The sequence below is a fragment of the Cavia porcellus genome, unplaced genomic scaffold (genome assembly GCF_034190915.1).
Source record: "Cavia porcellus strain 051 isolate PalLab524CR breed Dunkin Hartley unplaced genomic scaffold, mCavPor4.1 scaffold_11, whole genome shotgun sequence".
Taxonomy (NCBI): domain Eukaryota; kingdom Metazoa; phylum Chordata; class Mammalia; order Rodentia; family Caviidae; genus Cavia; species Cavia porcellus.
The window spans coordinates 3,468,783-3,495,705 of NW_026947494.1; the positions used below are offsets into that span (position 1 = coordinate 3,468,783).

Sequence of the window (26,923 nt, forward strand, 5' to 3'; positions counted from 1 at the left end):
AGGGCTCTTGGGTTGTGATGTTCCCCACCATCTGTGATCTCGGCCCCAGAGAGCTGCTGCCGGCTTCCCCAGCCTGGCCATCTGTGGGCCAGGCTGGGCTGGATGGCAGGAGCACAGCTTAGCGGTGCTCAGCCTGAACCTCAAGTGTCTACCAACAGTGCACTCCAGGCTGCTGAGGAACTGAAATCTGGCCAGCTGAGGCAGGACTAAATAAGCCACCTCTGTTTGCCAAAGGAATTTCCTGTTTTCAGGAAATAGGGGTCATACATAAACAAGACTGGACCCCAGCTAAAGTGGCCAAGCCAGATGTTGATCAAGGATAACTGCCATAGTAGGAAAGAGCTCACTAGGACAGGAGCTCAGCTTTCCCTTTGTGGGGGACTGGGTGTCCCAGAGGAACAGAAGAGCAGAACAATTGACTACAGGTCGCAGGTGTCAGGGAAGGGAAAGGAGTTCAAAGCCTAGAAGGGGTGGATCATGGACTGATCAGGCCCACAACCTCCTCAATGAGTAGACACTAAGCAGGTGAAAACTATTTACTAAACAGTTTCACTAAACAGTGAAAAAGACCAGTAGTATGGTTTTGGGGCATCCAGGAAGCTCAGAACTCTGTTTCTCTCTCTCTCTCTCTCTCTCTCTCTCTCTCTCTCTCTCTCTCTCTCTCTCTGAGAAAGGGCAAAGGGCTCTACTAGACGGCTTGTATTTATTTAGTTTTCCAACAATAGAAGGGAATACTGTGGCAAGCAAGAACTGAGCAGAACATTGGGAAGTTAGTCCAAAGCAGTAGATTTTGCTCCAAGCAGTAGATTTTGCCAGCTAAGAGGACTCTTTGGTCTGTAAGGTCAGTAGCTTTATTGCTCTGGAGTAGGGAGTGTCAGCAGCCCAAGTCCTCGGTGCCTCTGCTGCAGTGTCATCTTGACTCCAGAGCACTATGAGAGAGCTATTCCAACACAGCCTGAGGGCCCTGTGATAGATCTTAATCCTGTACAGCACAGCCTGCAGCAGGGACTGGTCCTTGGAAGGCCCCAGCCTGTCTGCTAACTTGCCTGTGGTACACAGTCTCCTCCCTTGCAGGGGACAGGGACCCTGGCACTGAACAGGCAGGAAATTCTTTGCTGGCCTTGGTCATCTCCAGCAGGTGCCCACTGGGCCCTGGGCTGTCTAGGGATCTTTCCTTGACTGTGGTTGAAGTGAGTGTAAGAAGAGGGCTCAGAGGAGCCCTGCTGAAGTTTGGAAATCACAGCATCTGTGTCATTCATTGCAGCCCCTGCAGAACTGGGCCGGCACCTGCGGGCCAGAGGACGGTAAATTCTAGCTCTGTTATACTCAGCGTCCTATATGAAGTGCCTTGAGGAGCAGCCCATCCTTGTGCAGCACATCTGGGTTGGTGCATGTGTTGCTGCATTGCCATTCACCATGAATACTGCTGCTTTGTCCCTGTGGTCTCCTCTGCCTCTGCCTTTGCGGCATAGAGAGATCCACAGCCAGCGCCACCTCTGAATTCTTCTATGTGCTGTGTTCTGTATTTAACTCACCCAGGGCAGTGTAGTGAATCAGTTAATTCTGTTGTGAGCAGAAATGTCACAGTGCACTGACTGCAAGATCAGTCCGGGCGTTGGACGGTTCCAGAAAACACCTAGAAAACCCTGGACTGCAGCAGTTCCACATTCACCTGGGAAGTGTCCAGTGACCCCTGCCCTGCCCGCCTTGCCCATGCATGCATCTGTATCCATGCTGTCCACTGCAGGAGAGACAGAGGAACAGCCTTACTGCTGCCCTGGAGTCCCAGGTTCCTGCCTCAGGGTTCTTAGGATTTGGAGCAGGTTGGGGGTGGGGCTGCATGATTTCAGCTTTACCTGGGGAACAACAAGCCCACCTCTCCTACCTGGAGCTCTCTGCCAAAGTTAGCACTGCTAGGCCTCGAGGACGGTTGCTTCTGTGCCTGTGCCTCAACCGTCCCCCACATCACATCCAGTCTAGTCACAGCAACCCCTGTCCTTTAGGGTAAGGCGAGGATTTGTTGAGATAACCTTCCTGAAGACTTTGCGATGAGAACAACACTAAGTTTTGGCTATTTTGTTTTCGCTGTCAAAAGAAGGGTACATCCATTGTTTTTTACTCTGTGAAGCAGAATTTTCAAAGACAAAACACAGAAAAGCAAAGCACGTTATAGGTTAACCCTTCTGGATTATCACTTTATTTTAGTTATGGGGTTGGGAAAATAGATTTTAATTCAAAGTGCTCTTTTGGTTTTCCTCTGAAATGTCAGCAACTTCTCTCCTGTCCAGGACACTGACAGTGTTTTATTTCTGACCAAATAGGCAGGAGGCCCAGGACTGTTTTTCTTCTGGTGGAGGCAGTGTCCTCCTTTCTGTCTCCTGGGCAGCCCGAGTCCTCTGAAGCTGCTGTTCCTTGGGAACTCAGTTGCTGGCCCCCCTCATGTGTGCTCTGGCTGACGCTGAGCTGCAGGGTGAGAGTTGGCTCCTCCTGTCTGACTTGAAGGCAGACCTCCCAAAGAGTGGGGAATGCAAACCTTCAAACAGCCTTTAAACTACTCTTCCTTAACTCAAGTGACAAGGGAAACCAGCATGCTGGTCAGATCCCCCAACCCAGGTCACAACTGGAGAGCTGTCTGGCCTTGAGGACCCATCCCCCCAAGTCATCAGTTTGCACACCAGAGGCTGCTGGGAGTTGGGGTCCCACCTGGGGAGAGATGATGTTAGCAGGTCAGCTGAGCATCACAGCTCATTCACGGGGCTCAGTTACAGGGTGTCAGCTGTTCAGGGCCTCTCCTCAGGGGTAGGAGGGCAATAGCCCCCCATTTCTCCTCTTAGCCCTGCTTCTGCAACAGACAAGCAGCTCACTGTCCTCCCTTGGCTCCCCCACCACTGACTTCATGCTAAGCCAGGGATTTCTATCACTTGCCTTTGAAGCAGGAGTTACAAATTGCACTGCCATCCATAACCTTCATGCCTGGGGGTTTATCGAAGTGGAGTGGCTCATGCCATTTATCCTAACGCGAGTTTTCCGAGCACTAGCACCAAGAGTAGACCTTCCCTGGTGGAGGGAAGGTTGTAAAGAAAATATTTTCCAAATGACTAATAAGACACACTCCCCCTGATCAGCATTCTGGAAGAGCAGGACAGGAGTTTCAGTAGATCCTGGGGTCCACACTTCTTTTCTTGAGAATCTGGACACATCGACCGCGTCTATCCCTGGTGTGTGGTGGATCAACCAGTTTCTGCCTGTGGTTCTGACTTTACAGACCCTCTAGCACAGTTGCTTATTTAGCAACCCAGGTAGGGAGGTTGGAATCTGTCTGCTTGGCTGTGTGTACGCTGGAGAAATGCAAGGTGAGGCCCAGCAGGGTAATCTTATCCCTGATGCTCCCCTACAGCGGCACCTACAACTGCACAACAGAGGAGGAAGTGACCCTTCCCTCCTCCTTCTCTACCACTTATCTTTTTCAAACATGAGCCACGCAAATGCTAACTACTCAGTCACTCGGGGAATGTATTGGTTACCATGGAAATAAAGGAAACTGGACCACCTGGTGGCATCTGTACAGGAGCATGCACAGCTCCCAGCGGCGCCGCCAGCAGGATCTGTGTGGATCTTTCCATCATCTCGGTAGCTGAGATTTCACAGAGGTGAATCTACTTTCTGAGGCTGGACCCGTTCTGTCTCCCAGGGCCTGCACTCCATGGCTTCCAGGGCTTGGTTTTCTTCTCTGGTGCTGCTGACCGAATTCAGAGTGACTTTTAAACAAGCGACCTACCTGCTGTTTTTCAGCCAGATCACAAATAACAAACTGGGTCCTGCCCAGAACTCTGCTTTCATGTCACTGTTAGTTCCGGGACCATCCAGGAATAGTGACAGAATGTCTCTCTGCTTTACATGTTCGTGACTCAGGAGGCTGCCGGGGAGCTGCTCTGTAGGGACAGCGGGTCACAGCCTCCCTTAGAGCTGGGGTTGGGGTACGGGTTATGGTTGGGGTTGCGGTCTGGGTTTGAGATTGGAGTTAGGGTTTGGGCTGGGACTGGCATTAGGGCTGAGGTTAGGGTTAGGACTGGGGTTGGTGTTGGGGTTAGGTGTGGGTTGGGGTTAGATTCGTTGTTGTTTGATGTTGGGGTTACGGTTGGGGTTCAGGCAAGTGGTAGATGGGTGACTCCTGCTGGCAGCTGTCTTGTGTGACATCCTTTCCCTTTGATAGGATGAGGATGGTTTGTAGGCAAGAGATGGCTTATATAGTGCCACGTGAGGATCATCTGGAGGTGCAACTCTGCCCTGGGGTCCCCATGCCCCCTGTCTCGTCAAAAGACAGGTTCCCAGGAAGAGGACTTCCAGGCTCTCTAGAGAAGCCGCTCTCAGGAGACCATTCTCAGGTGACTCATTCCCCACCTCTGCACTGTTCGGAAGACAGCCAAGCCTCAGGATGACCAGAAGCTGGGTGTGGGCTCCATATCCACACCTGTGGGCCCTCCAGTGAGGCCCAGAGTTGAGGCTGAGGCAGGAGCTTCAGACTTGAAACTGCATGGTCCCCAGCAGTGACAATTCCACCACGGGCAAGTGGCATCTTTCTGCCTCTCTCAGGAACGATGCCACTTCCCAAGGGAGCAAAGAGTCTGACTGGCTCACACCAGTTTGCAGCTAGCCTTGTGGAAAGTCAGACCACAAACAGGGACCAACAGAGCTAGCCGGAAGCCAGGCTTCTTTGTTTTGCAGCCAGGCGGAGCTACTTGGGCAGCAGTGAGAACAAAACCACTAACTTTCTAGATCTGGATGCTGCTTCGCTCCTAGGAATCTGCTTGACACAGTTCTGTGAAACACTCTGCACCTTGAGTTTTTTCGCTTACTTGTTTTTTTCTGTTCTATTTTGGCATATGTTTTCATATTTATTCTTAAAGACTTTTTGGCAATAGTCTAGGTTCACAGAAAAGCTGAGGGCAGAGGCAGAAATTCCCACAGGGTCCTGCACAGCAGTGTCCCCGGTGCCAGTGCCCCAGCCAGGGCGTGCTCCTCTCTGCCCAGGAGCCTGCCAGGGAGGTGCAGCAAAAACGCTGGGTGTGGAAACCGCATGTTATGATTGGTTATTTTTCCATATTTCTCATTAATGTTACTTTATAGTTGTCTTACTTGCTCACCACCGGGACAAAATTCCTTTTTAAAAGACAGATGTTTAGAAGACCGGCTTCCTCGCTTTTCCTCTCCCTTCCTTCTTTCTTTCCTTCCTTCTCTCCTGCCCTCTCTTCCTCTTTCCCTACCCGTCTCCCTCCCTCCTTTCTTCTGTGCATCTGCGACTTACAAGGCTACAGAGCTGGGCATTCCGCTGCAGTGTGGAGGGCTCCCGCCTCCAGCTGCCGTGGAACTCAGAGCTGGCAGGCAGGCGGGCTGGCCGGCCTTCTGGTCCTTCTTCTGGGCCACAGAGCAGCGCATCTGAATTGAGGGCCTGAGTGCGGGGTTGTGCAGAGGATGGAAGGGGCTCCTCTTCTGCCTTGTGCATCCCCAGCCTTTCTCAGCCGCCTGCCCGCACCCATTTCTGCAGCTGCATGTGCCCAGGGGCGGGCTGTGACTCACAGAGTCTGGGAAAGTTCACTGGGGATTTAGACCAAATTAGCAAGGGGCGGCCAGCAGCGCTCCATGGAGCTGCACTTTCGTGGTTTTTCTCTGAAAAGCTGTTTGAGTCATCTTAGAAAAAAAGCATCATTTTTCTTTATATCACCATCCCATCTACTCCATCTCTTCCACCATGAAATGAAAAGTTTCACCAAATTACTTTTTTAAAAAAATCACTGACCTTACACAGTTCGAAAAACCAGTTAATAGTACAGTGAACTCATGAGACTTGAACAAGTTCTATCTTAAGAGCAAAATTTAAACCACATTAAAGGATCTTAGAATTGATATAGGAATTTAGTAACTTATATTTAAATTTACATTAGCATTTGCTGAAGACTCCAAGTTACATTTTATTGACTTGTTGACATCGTTCCAAATCCCCGGTAAATCATGCCTTGAGATTTTTCGGAGGCAGGAACAAGATTACTGAGTCTCTGATTTTCCTCTCCCTTCTTCATTTCTTCTTCAGTTTCTAGTCAAGCAGTTCCTATTTTACTTGTAAAGTTTCCAATAAATAACATATAATCTGATTGCATTTGTAGAAGCAGGCCTAGAGCTTTATTCTCACAATCAAAGAGACCGTGAAGTGACTTCTGCGCGGATAAGTTCACTTTCAGTTCAGCACGGCTTCCCAGAAGCCTTCACTGCATGGAAGATGCAGGGTCACAGGGTGAGGGAGAGGACCATGGGCGGCAGAGTTCCGAGATCTCCCTCAGCTGCTCCCCCCGGGCTCCAGGGCCAGTGCAGGGCAGACAGCGGATTCCTGCTGTGCTCCTGGCTTTATGGCTTTTCTGTTTTAGTTTATCAGGATATTTTGGTAGCACATTTTAGATGACCCTAAACGCTATGGGGATATAGATGGGAGTGAAGAGGAGGAGCAGGCAGGTAGTGGTGTGGACCTCGTTGTGAACATGCGGTCTGCACCAGGACCAGGGTGTGAGGAGGTGGGCTGCTCCATGCTGTCGAGCTCCTCAGAGACAGAGATGCTCAGATCCTGTCCCTGTCACTCTCCCCGTGCCCGGGCTCTCCTTCCCCAAGCTGCTGGTGGCTCCGGAGGGGCCCATGTGTCCCCGCTGTGTCAGCCCTCCCTCTTCTTGGCTGTCAGGCCGCCGTCTCTTGGGTTTACATCACTGCATCTAGGAACCTCGGCCTCTGCCTTCTGCCGCAGGCTGCTCCAGGGTAGCTGAGTTCTGTGAGTGCTCAAAGGTGACACAGTTTGAGGACGCAGTGCAGGCTGGATCGGCTGTGCCTGGCACTGCAGGCCTGGGGTCCCTGCCCCATCGTCCCCATGCCCCTGTGCTCTTCCTCTGGCCCCGCCCCTTACCTGTCACTGTCTCTTGCATTTCCCTCTCTGCTCTGCTCCCTGCACTTTCCCATCTTTGTTCCCGTGCCTCCCACATGCGTTAGTTACTGTGTTTCTGGCTTCTCTCCCTTGTCCACTTGCTGCATCCCAGTTCTCTCCATGTGTGAAAACATTTTAATGCTGTTTCTTGTTTCATATTCTTGTCTTCCGAGCTCTCACACAGCAGACTGGTGTGTGCTGTTTGTATGTTTTCTTTCTCTTTTACTGAGACACAGCATTTGTGTGTCTTTATCGGGTATAGCGCAGTGTGCAGTACCTGTATAGAATGTGTAATAATCAAGAGTATTAAACACCTCCGTGTGTTCAAACATTAAATTATCTCTGCGGATTAGGAATTTCTTACTGTCCTTTCCTGGCCAGTTGGAAGGGTATCATAGGTCATTTTAGCCAGCAGGCCCCTCCATGCCGGTGTAGGGGTACCCGCTCTGTGTCGGATGCCCCTGTGGGCCTCCTTGTTCCCTGTCCCTCTGCTTCCCCAGTCTCTAGGGACCTCCATCCACTCTGTTCTTTTGCAAGGCTGACTTACGGGTCTCCACCAGAAGACAGTATGAGGTACTTGTTTTTCTGTGTCTGGACTGTATCACCTCACATAATGAGTTGTTTTTTTAATTGCTGTCTCTTTGTCATTCTGTCTTAGATTTCTATGGCTTTATCCTGCAGGTTTTCTGCTGTCTTTGCCTTAGTTGGTTGCTTAGTGACTTCACACCTGAATGTCCTTCTTTATATTTTCCGATACTGTACTCTTTCATGTTTTGGTCTTTGACTTTTTCTTCTCTTCTAAAGCAACCTGCTCTACTCTTTTCTTCCTAAGGACATGGCAGCTGCTTGTTCGTTCTTTCGTCCCTTGTCTGTGGATGTTTGTCCTTCCACATCTGTCCAGTGGTCAGACAGTGGGCTTCGCTCTTTGTCCTGTTGATGGCTTCCACCGACATCTAGCAGTCTTCACCTCCAGCCACGTTGACACTGCATCACCAAGGTCACATGGAGAAGACATCCTCATGCAGAGACAGGCTGCAGCTGCGGGGCAGCTGGGCAGGACCAGGTTTTATTCTTGCTCTGTCCCCTCCAGAATCCATTCTGCAAGGGTCCTCTGTTTCCATAGAGAAGTGTCTTGTGTTGGAGTGAATGGTCCTGGAGATGTACAGATGTGTGTGGCCGGTGTGTGTGTTCCCGATGCGCTCAGGGTTCTCAGAGCTTCCTCTCTGATGTCTCTTCCTGAAGTCATCAAGGCTGCTGCTGCATTGGGAGCATCCTTCCTGGCCTTCATTGGAGCCTAGTTAAGCCATGGTGACCAGCATGTTTCTGAGCCACCGCAGTTAACTGCAAGATCTCTATTGCTGTGCTCAGATCAACAGTTAAATGCTGGGAGAGAGTGAAAGATGGGCATTGCAGGCTCGTCCACTACAGTAATCAGCAGTAGTAAGTGGGGACGAACACAATGCAGACGTGGAGACAGATGACTGGGAACCCATATCAAGTAAATAAGTTAAGTCTATTGGCCAGAAGAGAAAGTGAACTACCCTGGAGGACCACCTCACCCCAGATTTCTTGGTTTTCAAACTGGACTTTATGTGTCTGGCCATTTCCCTTAGCCCCTGAACAGTTGGTCATCTTGCCCTTGCCTCCATGTTTCTTATTTAAGATTACTAAACTATGGCATGCAATGGCATTCCAGCCGTTTCTCTTCCAGCCAGTGGTGTTTGCCATTTGGATCCTAATGAATGAATACTTTTTGATTCAGAATTAGCAATTGTCCATGGGATGCACATAATATGTCAGGGGTAAAGTGTTTATAGCTGGGGGTATGGGGACACAGCATGAAATCACTGAAGCTGAAACTGAATTTTCTAAATTTCATAATACTGTCATCACTGGGGGTGACCATAAAGTATAGGAGCTTCACACCCCATAAAACCTGACCTCCTCTAAACAATGCATTAATAATAAAATTAGTGCTTGCTTTGCCGGCACATATAATAATAATAAAATTATAAATTTCAGCCTTAATCTAATGTTGCCAAGATGAGGGATGATTAACTCACTAGAAAGTCACAGTTACCCCATTAGATAGATACTGTGATTGTCGCTAGGGTACAGATAAGGAGACAGAGGTAGATGGGCACTGGAGACAGTGTGGTGAACAAAATATCATGGAGAAACTTCAGTTACCATAGTATACGGCTCCATAGGTTTGTATAAATCCACATGGAAAAATCTTCACAGCTTTCTATACTATCTCCTTCATTTTCAACGGCATATAAGGAAATTGTATGTGTGCTATACATGTGTGTGACAGAATTAAGTAACATTGCCCATGAGTACATAAAATACAGCGGCAGGAAGTGCAGAGATTAAGGGAGATGCTTGGGGTTCTCAGCTCCATGGTGCTTAGGTTTGCCTTTACCCCGCTGTTGGATGCTGGCCTCCCTCCTTCTACAGTGTCCGCGTGGTTGATACACGGTGGGGTTCCTCAGCCCACATCCCTGTCTTTGGTGGCCATTCATGGCAGTTTGTTGTGCCTCTTGTCGGGTACATCGTGGTACTGTCACATAATAGTTTTGTCATGCAATGAGGTTTTGTATTCTCTTTTAACAGATTCTTTTTTATCCAGCAAACTTTCAAAGTTTTTATATTCTAATATTCTAAAATAATTACTTATACTCTTAAAACATTGTTATTGCTTAATGATTGGGCTGTGATCAAAATGTATTATATTTTGATTTAAAGAATGAAGAGCAGGGCCGGGGATTTACCTCAGTGGTGGAAGTACCTGACTGGCAAGCACGAGGTTGTGAGTTCAATCCCCAGTACAGAAAAAAAGAATGAAAAGCTCTGTTGTCTGATTTTCTTCCAACATGAATGGCCTGTGCAGCACCATGTAGTGGACCCCATGTCTTCCGCACTGACGTGAGGGCCAGTTTGCCACAGCTTAAATGCACCCGCGTGTGCCTGGGCATCCCTGTGCTCAGCCCTGGCTTTCTAATGCGCCCTCCTGTTCACTCTCACTCCTCGCTGCTGCAGGATTTTAGGGTGCTTGCTCCCTGGGGGTAAAGTTCACCTCTTACCAAATGTGCCTCTCAAAATGTTCTGGGCTTTTTTATGGTGTTTGTTTTTCCAGATTACTTTTATATTCACAAGAGCAGTAAACTGGGACTCCTTATTCATGGGATGTTGGCTGTGGGTTTGTCATACAAAGCCTCTGTCATGCTCAGGTGTAAACTTATACCTAATCGTCTGGGACTTTCACCAGAAGGTATTGAACAATTTATCAAATGCATCTTTTGCAGTATCAAGATGACCATAGGGTTTGTGTCCTCATTCTCCTGAGGTGCTGTCTTAGTTTATGGATTTCACTCACTGAGCCATCCTTGCATGCCTAGGACAATGCAAGGACCAGGCAGAATCATCTTCTGATGTGCTGCTGAGTTGGACTTACCAATATTTTATGAAGACGTAGGAATCTGTGTTCCCCAGGTTGTGATCCTGGGCAGTTTTTCCTTGGTGTGTCCTCTCCTGGTTTGGGTAATTGGGTGATGCTGTCCTTATAGAATAAGTCTGGAAGGGCCCTCCCTTCCAATTCTTTCACATAGTCTGAGAAGAATTAACTTTCATTCCGAAGCTTGGTAAAATTTAGAAATGAAGCCATCCTGCTCTGGGGTTATATTCTGAAGCTTTGATGAGGATTTACATTATATTATTAGGTTAATTTAGGCAAAACTAAAATCTTGAAAACATGGAAAACACCTATAAAAAGTATTGTTTCCTTCTTTATTAGTTTCTTGGTCATTGGGTCCTTTGTTTCTCATAGATTCACCCAGTGTAAGTAAATAAGAATCTTTATAACTTGTTCTAAATATTTTATACTTGTCACTTTTCTTAATGAAATTTTATACTACTGTATTTTAATTAGTTTTTATGCTTGTGGTATAAGACATTAATTTTGTAACCAGATGCTATAATTTTATTATCCAGTTGCTTTTAATGCGCACTGCTATGTCTAAAATTTTAAATTATCCAATTATTTTCAGTCACTACCGTTAACACTTTTAATCTCTTAGAGCAGCAGTGATAAATCCTTCTCCAGTGTTTATGCGTCTTCTCTGCCCCAGTCCTATCTCAACTGCAGCAATAAACTCTTCTCCAGAAATGGCTTAAGTGGATCTTTCCTGTTCCAGATCGACTTAGAATGTTTGCTTTGTCACAATGCAGTGCTGGCTCTTGGTTTGACAAAATCGACCTTTGCATTTTGATTTGTTTACCTCGCTAGAGACACATCTTCTTCTGCTTCTCAGGAGTGACTGCATTTTAGTTAGTGACTCTTCTGCAGTCCACTGGGAGAGAGCCTGAGGAAAGAAGTTGACAGACCTGTGTATGAAAGCCCGTGAGGTTCTGCACAGCACACGGGTAGAGACTGTGGCCACTGAGCACTTGTTGGGCCCTGACATGCAGTACACGCGTGTAGTCCTCCTGTCAGCCTTGCCAGCCTTCTTCAGGAGAGCCTTTCAGATAGTTCATAACCCCACTTCCAGCTCCCGGGGGCTCCCCGGCCAGTCGGTGCTGATGCAATTCTCATATGGGCACTTGTGCCAGTGTAGACCAGACGTCACAGGGCAGGGAGAGAGACCTCACAGTTGGCCCGGGCTGCCCAGACATTTCCACGTTCCACGTAGGACACTAAGGAATGAGTGGTCCTAACTGCTGTGCCAGTTGGCTGCCATTGCAATCTGAGTCATTTGAAGCAGCTCAGCTACGGGATGAGGTCGAGAAATATGAAATTTCTCTGCCCTGACTCGCTGAAGGCATAGCAAGCATCTGGGAACCCACTTAACTCTAAGAGGATATTCTGATGTCACTCCATGTTTATAAGGTGCATACCGCTGAGTTAGTGGACTCCCTGTAACACAGACAGACTGTAATTCACACCAATTATAGAACAGCAAATGGGAAAGGGGTGGAGGGTGGAAGACAGGAGGAGAAGGAAAGGGGGAGGTGCTGGGTACCTGTGCCACTCCTGTGAGGAAGGTAACCACCATGCACCACAGTACCTGTGCCACTCCTGTGAGGAAGGTAACCACCATGCATCGAGGTATCTGTGCCACTCCTGTGAGGAAGGTAACCACCATGCACCACAGTACCTGTGCCACTCCTGTGAGGAAGGTAACCACCATGCATCGAGGTATCTGTGCCACTCCTGTGAGGAAGGTAACCACCATGCACCGCGGTACCTGTGCCACTCCTGTGAGGAAGGTAACCACCATGCATCGAGGTATCTGTGCCACTCCTGTGAGGAAGGTAACCACCATGCACCGCGGTACCTGTGCCACTCCTGTGAGGAAGGTAACCACCATGCACCGCGGTACCTGTGCCACTCCTGTGAGGAAGGTAACCACCATGCACCGCGGTACCTGTGCCACTCCTGTGAGGAAGGTAACCACCATGCACCGCGGTACCTGTGCCACTCCTGTGAGGAAGGTAACCACCATGCACCGCGGTACCTGTGCCACTCCTGTGAGGAAGGTAACCACCATGCACCGCGGTACCTGTGCAACTCCTGTGAGGAAGGTAACCACCATGCATCGAGGTACCTGTGCCACTCCTGTGAGGAAGGTAACCACCATGCACCTCGGTACCTGTGCCACTCCTGTGAGGAAGGTAACCACCATGCACCACGTACATGAAAGTTAAAGCAGTGATTCAGCTAACGGCATAAATGACCCATCAGCATGGTGCCTCCCTCCTCGTGTTCCTGTAGTTTTCTGACCATGTTTTAAGAACAATAACAAAGACAACATTTGCAGCAGCACACAGTGGATCACTTCTGCCGTGTAACAAACCCAGGCTTTCCATTAGGAAGCTGATTACAAAGGACAACGTAGTAAGTGCATCCTGACTACTTAGACAAATACTTAAAATATTACCTAAATATTTCAATGAGTCCTTATCACCTTACAGTATCTACTAAAACATGAGACTGACTTGATAGAAAAACTCAGCCTGTGGCACCTAGGACTCAGTAAGGATAGTAACTAATGTCCAGGTGCACTAAGGGAGAGTGAGGCACAGGAGGACATCATTACACGGGTCTGGAGACCAGGAGATTACATCAGTATTGCTCCCTGAGCTTTGTGTGTTAATTTCCTGGACCAGTAAGTCCCCTCCAGGGGCCACAGTGGGCAGCGGGGGATGGAATTGTCCAGCCCTGCTGTCAAGTGTCACCCACGTGTCCTTGGCAGACACTGGCTAACCACTCTGACCGGCTGTCGAAACCATCCCCAGCACACGCTGCCGTCACACTGGACCTCACCAGGGTGACTGTGAATGCTTCCAAGGTAAAGCATATTCTCAGGAATCTGTAAAAATTCAAATCCTTGTAGAAACCCACAGCAAATATCCATGGGCTCTTGGTCTTCTCTGCCTCGCTCCTTTGAATTCTCTGCCTGGACCCAGAGGTGGACATGCATGATGCCCAGGGCCCATCATTCAGGCATCATTGGCTCTAATACGTTTTAAAAACAAAAGTGCAAAGGTTTGAAACTGCCAGTTTTGTTCATTTTTAGCAACTAACTTTCAAAATGCAACACGGGCATGCGTGGATCTGCAGCTGTCGGGCGATCTGACCATCTCTCTCCGTCACTGACAGCAGAGAATGCGTCTGAGGTCTGGCACAGGACAGAAACTGATTCCACATGCCATCAGTTTGCTTGAAGATTGATCTGTGTGAAATATGGACTCAGTCCCCTTCTTTGCTTTCTGAAAATCCACTGGATTTATGGCCATTCCTGGGATCCAGTCACCACAGACTATAACATAAAGCTTGCCTGCCAGCTTTCTGCCAGGTCCTGCCTGCCCAGACCCCACAGCACCCACCACTGATGGTGCCCTGAAACCCAGGAGCTGACCTGGGCTATGGTCTTCACCCAAGCCTGCCAGACAAGGCTCCTGGAAGCATTCCTAGGAGATCAGCTCAGGAAGGCGGAGAGATGCTTTGTAGGAATCTATCAGCACAGACCACACAGGGTCTGCTGGGGGAAAGGCCGAGCCTGAGCTGCAGGAAGGGTGAGTCACCTTTGCCTTAGCAAGAAGAAGCCACAGTGGGGAAGCCAAGCATCTGTGACAGAACGGGAATGCCCAGGAGAGCCCTGTTAGTGAATCCAGCAGGACCTAAGATGCCCGTGTCACCTGGAGAGGCTAGTGAAGCCGTCTCCTGCATTCATTTCAGAAGCCAGAAAGAGGCTGAGTCTGCATGGGGTGTTTGAATTCATATCAGGCAGAGGCCAGCTTTCCCCAGAGCATGATATACTGTGCCCCCTAAAGGGGAAGGAAAAATTTCAGGGGAGAGAGGAAACCAGGACTTCCCGACTGCACAGTCTCTCTCTCTCTCTCTCTCTCTCTCTCTCTCTCTAATAATTACTGCATTTTTTATTTAAAGAGAAAAAAGAAAGGAAATAAAAAACAAAGCAGTAAAAAGGTACAAGTAATACAGAATTTCAAGAAAAAAAATATATAGTAAGAAATCACTACTTAATAGGTTACATATTGTCATCTTAGAAACAGTTGTCCAAATTATAAAATTAAAGCATATAAAGTGGACATTCATACAGTGAGACTGCAGACAGTTCCCTTCAATGATCCAACAAAAGCTCAGTAGTATGGTTTTCCATCCTACACAATGAAACATACGTGCAGTTATATCCCTTAGACCACCTTCCTTTCCTCTCTTTTTTATAATAACAATTACACTTTTTGGTTTTTTTTTTACTCCCACAGCTCTTATTACTTTTTTTTGAAGAGAATAAACCCAAACATGACTAAACAAAACAGAGTCGGTTAGAACAGAAGGATGGGCATAGTACATGATGCAAAAATAGAATACTAGGTGATCAAAAATGATTACCATTGTGCCACTTGCTATTTTTAAAAAGAGTTGCCTATATCATCAAGTATAATAGAATTGATCAAAACAGTACAAGACCAATAAAACCTACACTGGGACCTTACACGACTTCAAAAGAAGATAATAGTCAAACCATAATGGACATCATAGTAAATCTTATTGCCTTCAAAGTGGTTGCCTATACCCTCAAACTTGATACTATCAAACAAAATGGAATATAGTAAAATCAGACAGAACAAGATGGGGAGAGCAATGCTGGGGTTCAAAATGAGGTTAATAGGAAAACAAATAGTTACTATAATTATCCTGCTATTTTTTAATTTAGTTTTCCCTTAATTGAAAAAAATAAGAAAAAATAGATTAACTTTAAAAAGGGGGGAGATGGAAATAAAAGAGGATATTGTAACAGAACAACACAGGTCAGAACTGAAAAATTTAAGCATCATTGTGTTTCACCACCAGATAATCTAACATAATGGTAGTCACCATAGTGCCTCTTTCCTTGAATTATTTGAGCATAACTTCGTATGCTATTGCATCAAGCATATCAACACAGTGTGAAGCCATTCAAGAGAATGAAAGAATTACAGGATATTTAAAACCAGCTAACATAAAACGAACAAACTTTTATATATTATCTCTTTGCCTATAAAAAATTTTGTTTATACTATGACATATAGTAAAATATAGTAAGATACAACATGTTAAAACCAGTGGAAACGGATGTACAATAGCTTGATGGGACTTCAAAACAAGATGATATTAAATCAGCACTAGCTTTTATGATGTGTTGTTTTCTTCAAAATAGCTATTCATGCTATCATAGATACTAAAATCGAACAACCCAGGTTAAAACCATTGCAATTAATGAGTGAAAACATTATATGGCTTCAAACCAATATGACTGGAAATCATGATTACCACATACTTTTATGTATTATCATTTCTTACACTAGGGAAACTATTCGTTATTTATACATGTGAGTTTGATTTATTTCACTTATGAGTATGGTCTCAAGCTGCGTACATTTATTTATAAATATCTCAATGTGATCATTCTTTATAGCTGAGTAGTACTCCATTGTATAAAAATACCACAACTTTTTTATCCATTCCTCAGTTGATGGACACTTAGGTTGTTTCCAAGATCTGGCTTTTACAAATTGTGCTGCTATAAACATGGGTGCACATATATCACTGTTGTATGATGCTTTCAGTTCTTCTGGAAATATGCCTAGAAGTGGAATAGCTGGGTCAAATGGTGCTTCCAGTCCCAGCTTTCTGAGAAATCTCCAGACTGACCTCCACAATGGTTGCACCAGTCTACACTCCCACCAACAGTGCAGGAGAGTTCCTTTTTCCCCACAGTGTCTCCAGCATTTGTTGTTGGTGGTTTTCTTGATCTTGGCCATTCTTTCAGGAGTGAGATGAAATTTCAGTGTGGTTTTAATTTGCATTTCTCTAATGACTAATGATGATGAACATTTTCTCATATATTTATTTGCCATTTGTATTTCTTCATCTGACAATTGTTTATTCATCTCAGGTGCCCATTTTTGGATTTGGTCTTTGAATTTTGGGAGTCTGATTTTTTTAATTCTTTATATGTTTTAGACAGAAATCCTTTATCTGAAGGAGAGTTCACTAAGATTTTTTCCCAGTTTGTGGGTTTTCTTTTCATTATGCTGGAGATTTCTTTTGATGTGCAGAAACTTTTTAATAAGAGGTGATCCCAATTATTGAATCTGGGAAATATTTCCCGTGCAGTTTGAGTCCTGTTCACGAATTCTCTACCTACTCCTATGTCTTCAAGGTTTTTACCCAATTTGTCTTCCAATAGATTTAGTGTTTCTGTTTTAATATTTAGATCTCCGATCCATTTAGATTTTATTTTAGTACACGATGATAGGCATGGGTCTAGTTTTAGTTTTCAGCATATGGAGAGCCAGTTTTTCCAACACCATTTATTAAGAGACTGTCGTTCTTCCAGTGAACATGTTTGGCCCCCTTATCAAAGATAAGGTGGTTGAGTGTGTTTATAGTTGAGGTTGTATCATCTAATCTATTCCACTGATCTTCGGCTCTGTTTTGGTTCCAGTACCATGTTGATTTTACTACAGTTGCTTTGTAGTATAACTTCAAGTCTGGGATTGTGATACCTCCTGCCTTGCCTTTGCTGCTTAGAACTGTCCTTGCTATTCTAGGTCTCTTCTCACTTCAGATGAATTTTAGGAGTGATTTCTCGAGTTCTATGAGGTATATTGATGGTATTTTTATTGGGGTTGCATTGAATCTGTATAACGGTTTTGGGAGAATGGTCATTTTTACAATATTTATTCTTTCTATCCATGAGCAAGGGATGTCTTTCCATTTTCTGAGATCATCTTCAATTTCATTTTTCATTGAATTATAATTTTCCCTGTATAGGTCTTTTACTTCTTTTGTGAGAATAATTCCTAAATATTTCATTTTTTTTGGTTTCTAGTGTCAAGGGTGTGGCTTCTCTTATTTCTCTCTCTGTGGTTTTGTTGTTAGTCTATAGAAATGCTATTCATTTTTGTGTATTGATTTTATATCCAGCTACATTGCTGAATTTGTTTATTGTATCTAGGAGTCTTTCAATGGAGTTTTGAGGAGTTTCTATGTAGAGTATCATATCATCTGCAAATAATGATAATTTAACTTCTTCTTTTCCTATCTTTACCCCTTTTATTCTTCTTTCTTGTCTAATTGCGCTGGCTAGTATTTCCAGTACTATGTTGAATAGGAACATTGATAAAGGACATCCTTGTCTTGTGCCTGATTTTAAGGGAAAGTCCTTCAATTTTTGGCCATTTGGTATGTTGCTGGGTGTTTGTTTGTCATAGACAGCCTTTATTATATTGAGGTAAAGACCATCTATTCTGATTTTCTGCAAGGTTCTTGTCACAAATGAATGTTGGGCCTATCAAAAGCTTTTTCTGCATCTATAGAAATGATCATGTGATTCTAACTTTTGTCTCTATTGATATGGTATATTACATTTATTGATTTACATATATTGAACCATCCCTGCATGCCTGGGATGAATCCCACTTGGTCATGGTGTATGATATTCTTGATGATTTGCTGCATCCTATTTGCCAATATTTTATTGAGGATTTTTGCATCTGTGTTCATTAGGGAGATTGGTCTGTAGTTATCTTTTTCAGTTGGATTCTTCTCAGGTTTTGGAACTAGAGTAATATTTACTTCTAGGAATGATTTAGGAAGGATTGCTTCCCTTTCAATTTCATTGAAGAGCTTGAGGAGTGTTGGCATTAGGTCTTCTTTGTAATTCTTGTAGAATTCTGCAGTGAATCCGTCTGGGCCTGGGCTCTTCTTTGTAGGTAAAGATTTAATTATGTTTCCAATTTCATTAATAGAAATTGGGTTATTCAGCAGTTTTACATCTTCATGACCTAGCTTTGGTACTTCGTATGCTTCTAGGAATCTGTCTATTTCTTCTGTGTTATCAAACCTTTGAGAGTAGAGGTTTTCAAAATAGGTGTTGATGATCTTCTGTATTTCTATAGGGTCTGTATTGATTTTGCCTCTTTCATTCCTTATTGCATGAATTTGAGCTTTTTCTTCCCTTTTTTAAATAAGGTTGGCTAGGGGCTTGTCGATTTTATTTATTCTTTCAAAGCACCAACTCTTTGATTCATTGATTTTTTGATTTTTTTTTTGTCTCTAATGCATTGATCTCTGCTCTGATTTTTATAATTTCTTTTCTTCTTTTGGCTTTGGGCTTGACTTGCTCTTCTTTTTCTAGATGTTTGAGTTGTAACATCAGGTTATTTATTTGTATTCATTCTGTTTTCCTGATGTGGGAACTCAGTGCAATAAATTTTCCTCTGAGGACAGCTTTCATTGCATCCCACAGATTCCAGTAAGTTGTATTTGTGTTTTCATTTGTTTGTAGGTATTGTTTAATTTCTTCTTTAATTTCCTCTGTGACCCACTGATTACTCAAGAGTGTGTTATTCAGTTTCCATGTGTTTGTGGGATTTTTGCAGTATCTTTTACTATTAATTTCTAATTTCATAGTGCTATGGTCCGATAGCATGCGAGGGATAATTTCAACCCTTTTGCATTTATTTAAATATGTTCTGTGAATTAATATATGGTCTGTTTTAGAGAATGACCCATGTACTGCTGAGAAGAATGTGTATTCTGTTGTTGTTGGGTGGAATACTCTGTATATATCTATTAAGTCCATTTGTTCACAGGTGCTATTCAGTTCTTTTATTTCTTTGCTGATTTTCTGTCTGGTTGATCTGTTCATTGGTGTCAATGGTGTGTTAAGATTTCCTGTTAGAATTGTGTTACTGCTAATTTGGTTTTTCATTTCTGTTAGTACTTGCTTTATATAACTGGGTGCTATGGAATTTGGTGCATATATATTTAAGATAGTTATCTCTTCCTCTTGGAGTTTTCCCCTAACCAGTATATAGTGACCTTCTTTATCCCTTCTGATCATTATTGGCTTGAAATTCACATTGTCTGCAAACACAATAGCTACCCCCACTTTTGGGGGGGTTCCTGTTGCATAAAGTATTGTTTTCCATCCTTTGACTTTTAGTCTGTGAGTATCCTTTTGGGTTAGATGGGTTTCTTGTAGACAGCATATGGTTGGATTTTGTCTCTTGATCCATTCTGCCAGTCTGTTTCTTTTAATTGGTGCATTGAGACCATTTACATTAATGGTTATAACTGTTATATATTGGCTTATTGTTGAAATGTTATCTCTCTGCTGTTGCATCTTTATCTTTCTGTTCTGTTTAATTGTCTGCTTTGTTTAGTGGTTTTTTCCTAAATGTATCTAGGCTGTTTTTCAGTATTCTTTTCAGGGTTGGCTTGGTGATCATGAAGTTTTTCAGCTGCTCTTTTTCATGGAAGTATCTTATTTCTCCATCGATTTTGAAGGACAGTGTTTCAGGGTATATCAGTCTAGGTTGGAAATCATTTTTCTTTAGGATCTGAAATACTTCACTCCATGCTCTTTTTGACTGTATTGTTTGTGCTGAGAAGTCTGCTGTGATTCTGATAGGTTTTCCTTTATAGGTGATCTGTCTTTTCTCTCTGACAACTTTTAATATTCTATTCTTTTGTTCAGTTTCTGGGATGGCCATTATATGTCTGGGTGTAGTTTTATTTTGGTTATGGGTATTTGGAGTTCTATATGCTTCATTGATCTTGATGTCAGTTTCCAATCTCATGTTTGGGAAATTTTCAGCTATTACTTCTCTAAATATCCTCTTGACATCCTTCATGTTATCCCCTTCTTTTTCATTTATCCCTATCAACCTTATGTTGTTCCTCTTTGTGTCATGTTGCAGGTGTTATTTCCTGATTCCTTGTTATTTTTAAAAGATCTTTCCTTTTCTGTTCACTGGCTGCAATCTTGTCTTCAAGGTCTAAAATTCTATCTTCACATTCATTGAGGCGGTTTTTACAACTTTCAATGGAGTTTTTAATTTCCTGTATATCTCTTTGCATCTGCTTTATGTATTCTGTTTGTTTCTTATATTGTTCATCCAGGGATTCTATCTTTTTGTTTAGTTCCTCCAACTTTTTAACTGTCTTCTTTAGATATGTTCAGCATCTCCTTCATTTCTTTTATCATTTCTTCTTTTACCTGAGAGATTATTTCTAGTTTGAATTCCTTTAAGGCTTCCCAAAGTTGCTTCTTTATTTCAGTTACTATTATTTCAGGTATTTCAGGTATGTGGCATGTATTTTCTTCTATACCCATGGCTCCTAGGCTTTCTTGGGATGGGCTGGATGTTTGAGATTGCATTTTGGTCTTTCGTTTTGTCATTTTCCTATATTTTCGAGCTTCAAGTGTTTTTCCAAGAGAGGGAGAGAGGTCTGCCAGACTGGGACGGGGTTCCATGCCTCAGCCTGACTCACTGGTCCTGAGAGGAAGACGCGGCCTGGCCCCCAGGCAAGGGAGAGAGGTCTCCCAGGCTAGGACGGGGTTCCGCGGCTCTGCCCAACTCACCGGTCCTGGCCGTAAGCTGAGCACAGTTGTCTTTGGAAAGAGCACGGCCCTGTGGATTGTGATACTGGTTCAGAACGGAATCCTTAAGAAATCTCCAAAGCACTGTGCCATGTGGATAACCAGCCACAAGTGAGAAGCACACAGCTTTTACCCAGAATAGTGAATCCTGCACTTACTGGTGTAAGAAACAGGCTCATTGACAATACATACAGCTATGCAATGCAGACATGTGGGCCCATGTGATTGCTAAAGGCTTGCATTGTTTCTCCAGGACATTTTAGACCAGAACAGTGTTAAGTGACTGGCTTGTGCTAGAATTTTCCTTGTGGAGTTCTTATTTCTGTGCAGCTATGAATACAGCAGAGTGACTAGGAACACAGGCTTCTTGGTCTTCTGGCTGCTCCGTCAATGCCAGCCACGTGAACTCTACCATGAAGGAACCTGGTGGCTGAGGCCAAGGTTCTGAGCATCTCTGGGCTGCAGTTTCCCCCTCTGTGAAATGGGAATTCATTGACCTCTCCCCTTTGGGTTCTTGAATGGGTCATCGGTCTAAGTAAACACAGGTGCTATGTACATCAAGAACTTCCACCCATGGTTTAAAGCTCACGATTTCAAGCCTGCCCTGGACTAGGTACGGCACAATTCCGAGCTTCACTTTCAGAAATGATTTCATTTACCTCCTTGGCTTATGGCAGGGAGTCAGCAGCACCCAGAGCTCTAGCTGGCATGTGAGGTGTCCGTAGAGGTACCGACTTGGCTTGGCGATGACTATGTTCAATCACTTCCTACTGACAAGCTGCCAGTCTACTTCCTCTCTGGCTTCAATATCTGAAGGCGTCTGAAAAAGCCTCCTCTCATCCCTATAAGGTTTGCAGGCAGGCCCGAGTCCTGGTGTGTGCAGCTCCCTGTGGCTGGCTGTTGCTGCTGTTAGAGCAGTTTGGCTGCTTGTTCTGTCTCAGCGCCTCCCTGTCACTCACCCCAGTTCCTAGTTTCTGCACATACAGGCGCTCTATCCTCATATTCACTGGTGAAACTGGTTAAATAGGGGGGAGACACTGTGCTCCCTAGCCACATGAGGCCAGCCTGTCCTGTCAGTCTGGGGGGTCACAGCCGTGCACACAGGTGTGGGTGTGAATCCCGCTTCTCCTCACCTCCGCAGCTAGACTGAGTCCTGGCAGCGGTGATCACATGGCCAGCAGCCAGAGGGCCACCAGCTGGCCACTTGGTAGGAAACCTGCCAGTCCGGGGAGGGTGGAGCTTCCTGGCTGGCGGCCGTTTTGAGATGAACCCCCCTGCTCAGCTGAGGAGGGTGAGGTGCCGCCTGAGCGTCCCATGCCGCCCTGAGCTTGCAGCCACCAGCTCCCCTTTCCTCTGCCGCTCCTCTCACTGTGTGCTCTGAGGGAGAAATGGGTGGGCGAGGATACTGCTGCTGGCCAGCCTCCCCTCTCCCTCCTGCTGCTTCGGGTGCCCACAGAGGGTGTCTGTCTTTTGTTGCCAAAGTGAGGTCCCTGTCACACCTCGATTCTGCCCTCCTGGAACTTTGTGAGCCCCTCTGAGCCCCGTGAGGAAGGACTGGGGGGCAGAGGACACGGGGCTGGCGGTAGGAGCCCAGAAGCACCTGGACCATGCGATGCCCGAGGTTTGACAGCAGGCTTCTCCAGGGCCTGTGAAGACTGAGCCCATTTGACCCTTCCCACTGTGTGACCTCTGGCTCTGCCTGAAGGAAGTGAGGATGCGTCCCTAAGCTGCCTAGGCAGGCTGGGACAGAACTTACCATCCCCAGCATGAGCCAAGTATCTGGATACTGTGTCTGCAAAGAACTGAATCACAAAACGAGCCACCCAGGCTTGGAGTCAGCTGCTGGGAGGGTAGGTTGGGCAGGCAGGAGTAGCAGCTTGGGACTGGGTGGAAAGTTGGAGGCCAGAGGCAGAGTACCCACATGAGCCCCGCTAGGGTGCAGGTGCCTGGAAGGGCAGAGGGAGCCGAGATGCGATGCGGCCTGCTGAGTTTGTTGATATGGGCCCATTAAGCAGAGAGTCTGAACTTAATATCACGGCTCATGTTAATAGTTTGTGTTAATAGTTTGTCTGGCTGACTGGCAGAAGTGTGGCTCAAAAGACGGCCCGCATAATGACAAATGTCCCAGAGCCTGCAGAAATAAAGGTGTGGGTCTCTCCACCAGGGAAAGAACCCAGACCTGCTGAGGTGCTCACTGAAGGCCAAGGGAACACAGAATGGGTAGTGGACGAAGTTAGCTCTAAATGCCCACTACAACCCCGTGATCACCTACAGAAAAGAGGATTGTAATTACTATTTCTCCTCTAGTACAGTTCTAATATAATACAGTATTGATAGACTTAGTACTGGTTTCTTAAGGATTGGTAAACCTATGCTATAATGTTGAAGTTATGAAATTATAATAGTAAGCATCAACCAAAGAAAACTTGCCTTCTACTCTGGTGAGGGAATTAGTGCATTTCCATTTGAATACAGGATAGTTATATGTTAGGTGCAATTATATGTATCTATTTGTATCTAAAGACTGATTTAAAGAATGTGTCTGGTTTCCAACTTGACAAGGGGTAGATTGTGGTGGTTGATTGTGTCAACTTGAGAAACTGAGAAGCTTAACTAAATCATCTTAGCAATTCTGCACTCTGGGGTGTAGAGGACCCATCCTAGGGTCACTCATAGCCTGGATGGTGTAAAGGGAATGAGGAAGGTGGACAGGGTTCCATTCTTCAGGGCTTCAGTCTTCACCTTCAACTTGGCCATCTCCTCTCCTGGCTTCCAGCACAGCCTCTCAGGCTTCTGCCTTGCATCTTCAGCCTTGTGGTGTAGACTCGTTAGCCTTCTGTCACAGTCCCATCAGCCTCCTACTACAGATATGTACGGGACCCTGCAGTGCACCCCAGACCGGGATTGAAACCTTCAGCCTCTAGTGTACAGACAGCCCCTGCATGCTTCCTTATCTGACTCTGTGGCTGACCATCATGAGCCAATCTTGTAATTTCTTACAGATTTGTATATCTTGTGTTAGATCTGTTTCTCTACTAAAACTCTAGTGAGCTGATTCCTTGTAATGATCTGCAATTAAGAGATAAATGTAGAGCACGAATTGGCCTGGTTGGATTTGGCAAGATGGCAGAGACAGAAGGCTTAGTGAGGTGATGTAGGAAGCCTGCAACTCCCAGGAGGTATTTGGCGGCCCCAGTGTGGACACACCAATTAACATTTTCCAGGCTGCAGGATGCAGAGCACAAATGTACAAACACAGGGGTAAACAAACACAACCGAAAGCACTTATAGCTGAGGAAGAGCCACCCAGCGTCCCAGCTGCAGATTCTTTACAGCCGGGCTTGCGGAATGAGAATGTGTCACTGAGCTGGTTTAACATGAAATGAATACTCATCTTGTAATCATTGATTATTTGAAGTGTTTTCACAGCTGACATGGAACAGTCTCTAGAACCCTGACCTTTTCTTGTCGTGTGTAGAAAAATTTGCATTACAGTGTTTTTTATGATTTTGCATGAATTTTTCTGATTTTCTTAAAACCATAATGAAATTTTTTTCAGAGAAAATAGTTGGTATAAAACAACCCAAGGCTGTTTCCCCAGACAAAAGTAAATGAGGAGTTTCTCCTGGTACCAGTGGGTCTGAGGGCTGCCATCCATGTGTCATGGTCACCAGGGTCTGGGTGCCCTGACTACTTCCCACCCAAAAGTGCCACCAATGCCACTCCCTTTCCAGGCTCCACTGCCCAAATCACCCTCAGGACTTGCAAAGGAGACCAAAACCTTTCAAATTGCTGGACCCCTTTTGAGAAGTTAGGGTTGGTTTTGTTCACAAAGCAAATCCTTTCACTGGACTGGGAAAGACCACAGAGATTTGATTCGAACCATCCACAAGTCCCCGCAGTTTGGGGTCCTGTTCTTCATGCCTTCATTCCCATGTCTGTATATTTTGGTCTCAGTATGAAATATCTGCGATATGGAAAACACATTAACAAAGGCTCCGATGTGTAGGGAAAACGTGCAATTTAAACATCAGATTTTATTATTCACTTATCTTGGTACCAGGGCCTCCCCACTGAGCTGGAGTGCCGGCCCCTCACCGCTTCTGAGACAGTGTCTTGCTGAGTTGCTAAGGTGTAGGCTGGGCTGAAACCTGCAATCCTCCTGCCTCAGCATCCCAGAAGGTGTATGACATCATGCCCTGCTTAAATGTCGGATTTTTAAAATGCTGAAAAAAGTTTCAAACAGTATGTCTCCTCAGCCCTATTGAAATGTATTTATATCCATGCAGACACACACAGAGAAAGCACAAGAAGCCAGTGTAAAGAAATATTGGCAGGGGCTGCCGCTGGCAGGAGGGATTCCACACGGGTTTCCTGTGTCCTGTGTTACTCTCTGAAGCCTGGATCCTCACACTGCACTGTGCCCCATCCCTCCTGTTGCTCCGGGTGTCTCCCAGGCACCACCTCACCCCTAACAGGCTGGCTTGACGGCTGCCTTGGCTCCTCAACCCATGCGACTGGGAGGTGATGGGGCAGAGATCCAAAAGCCAGAAGCTACATTTGGGAGCTATGAAAACCTCAGGATGCGGGAGGATGCCAGTGTCACTCTCCTCATTGTTCCGGAGTCCTGTGGAAGCAGGGCCAGCAGGGGCCTGCTCTGGGAAGCTCCCTGCTCTGCTGTCCCTGAGCATCACCGTCCCTGTCATAACCTGCACTGGACACTGAGTCCAGCAGGAAGCTGCTCCTCTGTGCTACCAGCCCCTGTGACTCCCTGTGGGAGTCACCCCACCCCTTCCCTGCAGTGCTGTGTACCTGTATCCCAGGGTGACCCCAAGTCTTCCACAAGGTCTCCAGTCTGGGGAGGTCTCCCCACCTTCTGCTATGGCCCAGAGTGGGCGGAGCCAGAAGATAAGTAGCTGTGAAAATCAAGTCTTCTTGGAGCCCACCTGGCCAGCTGCTGGAGAGACCTCCAGGTTGCCAGCCAGAGTGCATCTGCAGATGGACTGGCATAGACATGGCCAGGTTCATTGCAGACCCAACAAGCATGCCCTTGGGCTACCCTTGGACTCACCTCCATCCGCACTCCATCACCCACCAGCGACCTATTGACAAGGAACTCTTTTATAACTGGAAGAGACAAACAGAAGTGTGACTTTGGGAAAAATCATTGTCAACCATCAACAGCTGGCAGTGGACTGAAAGCTGCTGAGCTGCCGTGGACCTCCTGCTGGGAGAGTAATTACCCCTAATGAAACAGTCATGTACAACAAATCAGATCCAAATTGAATGAAGCCTCTAGAAGCCTCTAGATCCAGCTGCTAATTGCTAGGAATGATTGAGGGCAGAGGAGCACATTAAAATCACCAGAGATGCAGTTCTCAAAATCCTGCAATTGGAAGAAAACCTGGGGAGGCTCTGGTGAAGAACAGCAGGATCCTGACCGAAGCGGGGAGAAGGGAGTGGAACTGGGCTCAGCCCGGAGCTCTGGGCAGAAACGGCCTCTTGGCTGAAGATAATGCCGTCTGTGTGGACGGTAGCTCGGAAGCTACCCTGGCTGCTGCCCCTGCAGCTTCTCCTCTTTTCCAGCCAGGACACCGTCCCTTTCTTACTGCAGGCGCTTTTTCTTTCATGGTCACTTGTGCTGATTTCTTTCTTTTTCAGTTTCTAAAATCTTTGCAGCGCCCTTTTGCAGTACTTGGTGTTGGATTTGTGGTGGGGGCTGGTGCCTATGTATAACACCCCTTTAGACTCTTTCCGTCCCTCCTCTCCCTCCGTTTCTTGGTCCCCTTCCCATGTGCAAAGGCTCTGTCTCTCTGTTGCCATTTATCTCCCTTTTATTTTGTTACTTTATTCATACTCTGGGTTTGTCAGTGAGAGAAACCGTGTGGTATTTAAGCTTGCGAGTGTGATTATTTCACGTCAGGGTCTCAAGTGCATGCATTTTCCCACAAACGACTCGGCTTTATCCTTCTCTGTGGCACAGTCATACCACGTTCCGTATTGT

The 26,923-nt window shown here is 45.7% G+C and overlaps 1 protein-coding gene across 3 annotated transcripts in view; it reads left to right on the forward strand.

Moving 5' to 3' along the window:
• The window catches only part of Adamts16 (ADAM metallopeptidase with thrombospondin type 1 motif 16), a 147,987-nt gene that overhangs the window by 106,773 nt on the left and 14,291 nt on the right, over nucleotides 1-26,923 (forward strand). The gene's annotated exons all lie outside the window — the stretch shown is intronic.